The following is an 8,657-nucleotide window of genomic DNA, read 5'->3' on the forward strand; positions in this document are numbered from 1 at the left end:
GAGAGAGAGAGAGAGAGAGAGAGAGAGAGAGAGGAGAGAGAGAGAGAGAGAGAGAGACAGACAGAGACTTTTTTTTGGGGTTGCAAGCACTTTCAGCTAAGCCTAAAACACTAACGAGACACTTCAAAAAGACAATTCTCCAAAAACATTTCTCATTTTTCTTTTTAAAAAGATAAGTTTATTAAAATTCTCCATGACATTGCAGATTGTCTCTCTATACCAACAAGCGTTACAGCATCATGCAGTGTTGGACAACACGTGGGATTTCATGGAGAAATTAGGGGCAGTCTGGAAAGCTCCTTCTTCTTCTTCTCGATCACATAGGAAAGCTCCTGAAATGACTCCATGTCGCCATGTCCTTTCCACTCCTGCTACTGGTACCATTGTTGCTTCTTATAATACTTATAAATTCCAAGCAGCAGTAGTATTGTATTTGTGAGGCACCATGGTGAAATCAGGCGCTCGTCAAAATAATGAAATCCGTGAAATAGGAATTCAGCTTTTTTCGGCCAGTTTGGAAAATAATTTTTTTTTCAAATTTGTGTTTTTTGACTCAGCACCTTCGATTCAAAAACACTTTTTATGTGCGGATTTGCTGGAAAAACGATGGAAGTCACCAAACTTTGCCGGCCATTTTCTCGCTAATTTTGTCTCTGAAACCAGGCGATCCCACCTATTTCAATCACATATACTCGACTTCTACTTCTATTCAAGATAAATGGATGATATTCTTTTCATTGAAAGCCAGGCAAATGAACACCCTTTAACTTTTAAGATGGTACATGTACCAATAACTCCATATGTCCAAAAATTGACGAGCGCCTGATTCCACGGCGTCGTGACACATTTGTTGCTGGAACAGGTTTGCGAGCCAGGTTGTCTTCCTTAGCCAGTTACTAGCAGCTAGAAACGTTGTGCACTGCCGATCGTAGACACCACCAGCTGTGAAATAGAGAGAGAGAGAGAAAATAAAAGAAAAAAGAAAAAAAATAAAATATAAAAGAGATTCAAGTTGTTCGCATTTGTTATTTGTCTTTAGTTTAATTTGTCTTTAAAAGTGTTACGATGCTGCACGTCAGCGTGTAGGCTAGCAGAGTAGATCTAGGGTCTAGGCCTGTGTTTTTGTAGACTAGCTGTGAAGAAAAATATGGGCTGTTTTTGTAGGAATTTTACGGCGCTTGCAACGGCATAAGAAGTGGAGATTGGTTAGGCTTGTAGGGTAGGATGGACTTACTTCATATCTTTAAAAAAAAAAAACACATACTGCACTACACAAATAAGCGTGCGCTTTCATTATGCCTTTCCTTGTAATCAACTGTCTAATTTTTTCTGTTTCTCTCTCTTTGTCTATCTCCGTGTTCGTGTGTGTGGTGTCCCCCCCCACCCCCCACCCCAAACCAATCCATTCCTTTGGAAATAATAAGGGGGAAAACCTTCACTTGGTAAAAACTGTTTCTTTTATGAGGAATTGTGTATGAAAGTTAAACATTTTAATTGAATGGAACCCATGCAAGTACAGAATGAACAAGGCCGACCGAGATTTTGCTGGGAGTCTGGTGTTGGAGGAGCAGAAAAGACCAGCTATTTATGTACCGAACCATCCTGATCACAAAGACCGCTACAAGATTGACTTGGAATGGACTGTGTGTCACATACTCCTTGCAGTACAATGGAAAATGTTGGTTTATAGTTCAAGTTTTAATTTAAAGTAGGCACTGCCTGAGTGGGAGGACACTCCATTTGGATGTGCTTGATCATTCAGCAAGAAGAGGCAATAGAAAGGCTGCAAGAGAGAGTCAGGAGCCCCGAGGGGTTGGGGGCAGAAAGTGGAGACGAAAGCAGACGATAGAACATTGGTAGAGAGCAGGAAAGGAGGTGAAAGGAGACAATTTCAGAGAAGAAAATTCTTCCAAGCAAACGGGTCTCTACATGCCAAACGAGCACAAACTGCGAAAGGTTTCTCAAAGTCTGACTGCTGATCATATTGTCACACAAATGGTGGATTTTGTAGATGCAGAAGGACTCACACTAAGCGAGGCATTCGGCAGAGCTGAATGCATCTCCGATTTTGTAACCAACATGTTAAAAGCACACAAACAGCAAAATACACTGACATGGAACAACTCTTCAATTTCACAAAATGAGATCTGGGTGAAACAATTTGGTGGGGATCTTGGTAAAATGAGCTGAAAATTCACAATGTAGATAGCAAATATCAACAAGACAAATTCCAAGCACTACACTTTCGTAGTTGCAATGGCCAAAGTCAAAGATAGCTGCGAAAATCTTAGGATCTGCATGTCTATTTTACAATAACAGCTTGAGGAACTCTCCAGGTTAGAATGGGATGGGAAGAAGATAGTATTATTTCTGTTTGGTCACTACGACTTTCTCGTGAAGCTCTATGGACTCTGGCGCTCAGGGTACATACCCATGTCTATGGTGCCTCACGCAAAAGTCCGACATGAAATCCGTGCAGAAAAAAGACCACTCTCTCCAGTCTTTAGCAAACATGCGTTTCATGAAGTAGCCTATGGCTTCGGGCAGAAAAAAAATGTGAAACCGTACCACAATTGTCTCCATTATCCAATGCTTGAGGTGAAACCTGAAAAGGTGGCCCCGCCATATCTCCATATATTGCGGGGCATTGTGATCAAACATCATTGCCTGCTTGTATGTATGTAGTATAGGGTTTTACGGCGCTCGCAACTGCTAAGGCCATATGAGCGCGTGAAACACAAGTTGTCTACTTTCGCAAAAGTTCATAGCACGATTGGTTAACTAATTGACTTTAAAATGCTAAAATGTTAAAATATTAAAATTCAGTGTAAATATATTTGTGGTTTAAAACAACTCTTATAGGTAACAATAAAAATTGTAAATAGTACGTTTTCATTTTTCATTTTACAACTTGCCATAAAGGTCGATGGCCTTTATAAAATTCAAAATTCTGCTGGGAACAACGATGGAAAAAATATCTTGCAATTTCTTGCATTTATAATATTTCCTTCGGATCTCTCCAAAGTCTAGACATTCGGTTAAGATGTGTCTAATGGTAAAATCTGTGTCGCATCCGACACAGAACGGCTTCTCATCTCCCTGTAGGAGGTATTTGTGGGTCAGGGTCGTGTGTCCGATGCGCAATCGAGTAAAAAAGACTTCGTCTCTTCTGGAGAGGTCCGAAGGATTTCGCTGTTCTAGTTTGGGTTTTATTTCATATAGTTTATAATTTTTCTGGTTTTCCCAGTGGCTCTCCCACAGACTGGAGGTGTACTTTTTTACTTTATTTCTAAAGTCAGTCTGTGGGAGAGTGTTTGTCGTTGATCCCAGCAGAAGGGATGAAGCTTTCTTCGCCAGGTCGTCTACCTGCTCGTTTCCTCGGATGCCCACATGGCTGGGTATCCATGCGAACATTATGTTTTTTCCTGTTTCGGATAGTGTATGGATTTTCTGTTGTAGCCTAACTATTTTTGGGTGTAAGAGTGTGTAGTTTGTGAGTGAGGTGATGCAAGACAGAGAGTCAGAAAGGATAAGGAAAGATTTGTTAGGAGAATTTTCTACAGAGTCCAGTGCCGTGTCTTTTCTGTCTACCATGCGTATATAGTTAGGTTGGATTTCGCCTTTCGCATTATTTGTACAAAATCAGCTCCACTAAAACAAAAACTTTTAAATAAAATTGATCCCTTTTTGGTTTAGAAAATGAAACAACTATTGTAGAAACTGTATGGAAAGTTTCAAAACAAGCTGAAGTGAGTAAGGCGATACAGTTGCTCAAAGAAGTCCTCTTGATTTCCTAATTGTCTGCCTTATTGGCTACCTAATTTGCATATTCAATATTTTTTCTTGATGAAATATTTCTTTGTTCACATGTTATTCACATTCATAGGCATATTGGACCATGACTCTAAAAAGAAAGAAAATAACCCCATTTAGGATCCTGCTACCTTAACCAATACCAGTACAAAGAAAAAAACATGCCACTGTGTGATTTCCACAATTAAATAGCTACTGGGTCAATCAACACCGACAGAAAAAATCTGCTCCATGGAAGAAATTGTGGCAAACTGCGAAGGGTGTGGTCGAAGCCCAACGGATTACTCTTCGGCAGGGGGAAACCACTATTGACACAAACAAATTGTACTCACATTTGATTCGTGTCGCCCTCCAGCTACCATTCGGGCATCTTACTTGGTACTTGACGTGCGATCCTATGCCCTGAACCCTCTGGTTGCTTCAAGTGCCAGAAATTCAGCCATAGCCAGTCGCGATGCCGACACGCAGCCATGTGTCCTCGTTGTAGCAAGACCGGCATCCTGAGCTAGTCCTTGCTGCCCCAATTCATTTCTGCATTTCGTTCACAATGGAGTCCTCAGGAGAGCCGCGTAGACTTACTGCACAGCAAACTATAGACCTATTTACACGAAAGCTAAACTTTCTCTTAAGAAAGGAATGTGCAACAAAAAATCAAAATTTGGCAATGATATCAAACTCATTTCATTTTCAACGGCCTTGCATCAAGCAAACCCCACAAAAGAAGAACTACTTAAATTTGAAAATAAGGTCCTGCTAGTTGATGACAACATTGTGAAGGACAGGAATGGACAAAATTATGAAATTATGGATTCAAAATGCCATTGTTTCATGTTTAAAGTCCAAAGAATTGTTTGCAGGCACATTTTTGCAGATCATCATTCACAATTAACGCCTTTGTGTAAAATACATTATATTGTGATTGTGACGAAGTATTGCTTGAAAAATTGTGCACCATTCCATGCCCTACCATTTGTACGCATATAATACACAACTTTACAATTCTGCAAAACCAAACAAAATTCAATCTCTGTTAAAAAAACATCTCAGAATGTTTTGAATCTGTAAAAGCATGGATGACTGAAAATAAATTGAAATTAAATGATGACAAAACAAATCATGCAATGCTCAACCAGCTCAAAGATAAATGCTCTTGACGTAGAATGTCTCACCATTGGCAAAGGTACTGTCGCTTTTTCGAACAAAGCAAAAAATCTTGGAGTATACTTAGACAAAGACTTGTCCATGGTGACCCAACTTAACCATCCATGTAAAATTTCATACTTAGAAATGAGAAGAATTGCTCAATCAGGGAAATTTCTTAGCACTGATGCCACCAAAAAACTAGTGTTTGCCTTCATTTTGTCACGCACTGATTTTTGCAATTCACTGTTCGCTGGCCTACCTGAAGAAAAAATTGCAAAACATTCAAAACAATGCTGCCAGACTAGTATTAAAGCAATCAAAACGCCGTCATATGCGAGTGCCCTCCTTAAAGAGCTCCATTGGCTTCCACTGAAAGTGAGAATCGAATATAAGTTAGCCCTACTATGCCTCAAAGGTCAAACTAACTAATCCCCCACATACATTCAAGAACTCATTGTACCATACACACCATCACGTGAACTAGATCCAGTGGCTCTAGACTAATTTCAACACCTCCTGTGTCGCTGACCAACGTAAGACATTCTTTATATTTTAAAATTTTGAAGGCTGTCAGCATGGACTTTCGGCTGCTAGCGATCTGTTGTTCACTGCATGTCAAGAGATGGAGGTTATTTTCAGGGAGCAAGCATCATGAAAGTCAATCCACATTGTGGGAATTCGCAATCTGTTTATTCAACACATGGTAAAAGCCCAACATTTGGCACACTTAATGTGCAAAGAAGGAAAAAGTAACCTTACACTCTAAATCATTTGCCTGTTTGCAAATATCAGACTGCACCACCACATTAAGTGCATGAACCAGGAACTCAAATGCAACAAAGCTGCAGCCAAAAAGGCATCAATTTTCCAGCCAATAGATCAGCACAAGCAGGGAAGTCAACACAAGAAGAGAAGCAACACACGAGTAAGTCCCCCCAACGCTGTGCTCTCTCTCTCTCTCTTATATTGCGGTGGCGTCATTATAATTCAGTTTTAATTTATTCATTTCAAATTTCAAACCGTGTATTCTTTCTTTCTTTCCTTCTTACCCAATCATTCTCATTCCTTTCGTCAACATTTACATTACAGTTTTTTATCAGAGCCAGATGGGTTGAGAGCGAGGATACCGGAACTAAAGCAGGAACAGCAGCCGAATGTAAACAAAGGGTCGAGAGGGCTTATCGAGAAGGCCGGGGGCAAATTTGAACCGTGTGTACCTACAAGGCTAACAAGGTGTCGTAGACAATGACGTGCCGTGTTGTGTTGTGTGCGTGCTCCTAAGTATTCATTCAGAGTGTGTTTCATTAGCCTTGCTCCCGATTTGAATGTGATAGTTGACTTTTTTTGTGCTTTATGGCATAAATTCTGTTTTCAGGATATTATTAAGTGCTGGTGTTGATTCGAATCAAGGAGAAGTATGTGATCCATCAACAGACAATGCCACCATAAACAATGAATAATGGCGTGCCATGCCATGTTGTGTTGTGTGTGCCAAAGTGTGTTTCTTTAGCCGTGTGTGTCCGATTTGAATGCGGTGATAGTTAATTATCGTGTTCTGGTACGTATTGTGTTAACTTCATAGATTCTGTTTCCCCTAGATCTAGGCCTAATACTAGAGACTCTGGGAAGTAGGAGTAGGAGAGGTCGGTGATCCTAGCTTTAAGTTTTTCTTCTCAACTTAACTCGCGAGTGGTGTTGACAGAATGAGAAAGTTACCCTTACTGTACTGTACAATTTCCCATTTAGTAGATTAGATATCCAATGTTTCTATTTTATTTTGGGTGGGGGCTACAGTTGTTGGCATTATAATTTTAAATCAAGAGGTGATTTGTACCCATTTTAAAGGATTGTAGGCTAGATCTAGATCTAGATTCTAGAGATGTCAATAAAAGTAAAAGTAAAGTAAAAAGCAAGTGCAGCATTGAGATCTACTTTAGATCTGTGCCTGTGTGACTGCGACTTACTTGTACAAGTGTTTAAAACTAGATCTAGATCTAGATATAGTCAGTAAAACTACTGCAAGTTCACTCAAACTCAAGACAGAGGAAGAAAACCAAGGGTCCCTTGCCTTAGAGTTGAGAGCCAAAATCATCCTAATTTATATCGATTCTATGGTATTTTTCTATTTTTGTTTTTTTTTCTTCTTTGGTAGTTTAAACATTTATCAAGATGCCACGAAACTATTCTGTTGGTGATTGTGACACTAATTTTGACAGTGAGCGAAAACAACGTTGTGATTGGATCAAAGCTATTCCCAACAAGGAGAAAACTGTAAATAATGTCACAAAATACATGACATGGGTGTATGTGGCCGACACTGGCCTGAAGGTGTAAGGATGAGAAAACGAAACCTTTCTGTTTTCGTTTGATTCTTATTAGGGTGCTTGGGCTACTTTAATTAGTAACTCATCAAAGTGATTGCCTTTAACTAATTTAAATCCGTCACTTCAACAAGCTCCATTTAAGTCTTTGGGTTTATGAGAGAAAAACAAACACACCCACACAAACACACTTTAAAAAACACCACAAAAACGAATATTAAGTAGTTTTGGTTCCACTTTTCCGGGGGAGAGAGAGAGAGAGAGAGAGAGAGAGAGAGAGAGAGAGAGAGAGAGAGAGAGAGAGAGAGAGAGAGAGAGAGAGAGAGAGAGAGAGTCATTCATGCACTGCGCTGCTTCTACCTGCGTCCGTCTCGCCTGGTCAGTAGTTGATCTGACCAGCCCTCTCGAATCGCGCGGGCCGTGGCCTGCTTTGTCTGATTTATTTTGGTAGCCTCGGTTGAGAGCCTTGGAAACTACACAAAACCCAAATTCAAGAACATCCAGCCTGGGATTTGAACTAGAACCACCAACTCCTTACTTAGTCCAGTATGTTACCAACTCAGGTAAGGAAGCACCTGTGTCTGCTGTCTACTGTCTACTCTACTAACACTAACAGATACAATTTGACTTGTTAAAAAGGAACGTTTCAATTGCATTCATCTCCCAAATGAAAACCAGTGTTTGCTCTCGCACGCAGGAGCCATGATTTCGATTCCCGAGTTAAGAGAAATTTTTATTGTGTATATTCTCAGTCTTTTTGTCACAGTGCTGTATCCCTCACAGCCTGGGTTGGCCCTGACAGGCAGGGCAAGAAACCGGCCTCCCAAATGATTTAAATTATTATTTCGTCAATGGAAGGGGAAAGGGGGAGGTGGGGGGTAAAAACACCTAGTATAATTTAAAGAAAAAAAACCCATCACAACAAAATTAATAATCAGCAGATAGATAACCTTGGGCTCCAGTACAGAAAGTCAAATTGATTTTTTTAAAGTGCTATTCTTATGGTTCAGACAAAACAATATGCCATTACTGATGTTTTTCTATACCATTTAGATAACTGCTTTGAACAATGGCAGCAAGGTACACACAGTCCTAATTTCCAATAATTGGATAGGGTGTGAGGTAAGAAAAGAAAGTGGCGGCGAGGGACCAAAAAAAATAAAACATTTTAAAACATTTTTCCTCAGGAACTTTGGAAAATGTACACTAGTCTGGTGGCAAAAGTCCGACACAGTAAAGCCATCATGTTTTGTTTTGTTTGAATATGTTTTACTGCACAATCAACACAACCCGATCGATGAAAGCCAGTTGAAGTGACCCAACTTCCACATGAACCAGTAAGTACATGTGTAGCGCTTCTACAGTGTGTGTTTTACCAGA

The 8,657-nt window shown here is 40.0% G+C and overlaps 1 long non-coding RNA gene across 1 annotated transcript; it reads right to left on the reverse strand.

Annotated features, from left to right (window-relative positions):
- Positions 1–152: 152 nt before the first annotated feature.
- On the reverse strand, positions 153–8,133 carry LOC106013171. Its single transcript, XR_001185268.2, has 2 exons — positions 4,146–8,133; positions 153–942 (listed from the first exon to the last, which is right to left on the reverse strand). It is a non-coding gene; the product is annotated as an uncharacterized LOC106013171 (long non-coding RNA).
- Between the last annotated feature and the right edge of the window lie 524 nt (positions 8,134–8,657).

Source organism: Aplysia californica, unplaced genomic scaffold (genome assembly GCF_000002075.1).
Source record: "Aplysia californica isolate F4 #8 unplaced genomic scaffold, AplCal3.0 scaffold00699, whole genome shotgun sequence".
NCBI classification, from domain to species: Eukaryota; Metazoa; Mollusca; class Gastropoda; order Aplysiida; family Aplysiidae; genus Aplysia; species Aplysia californica.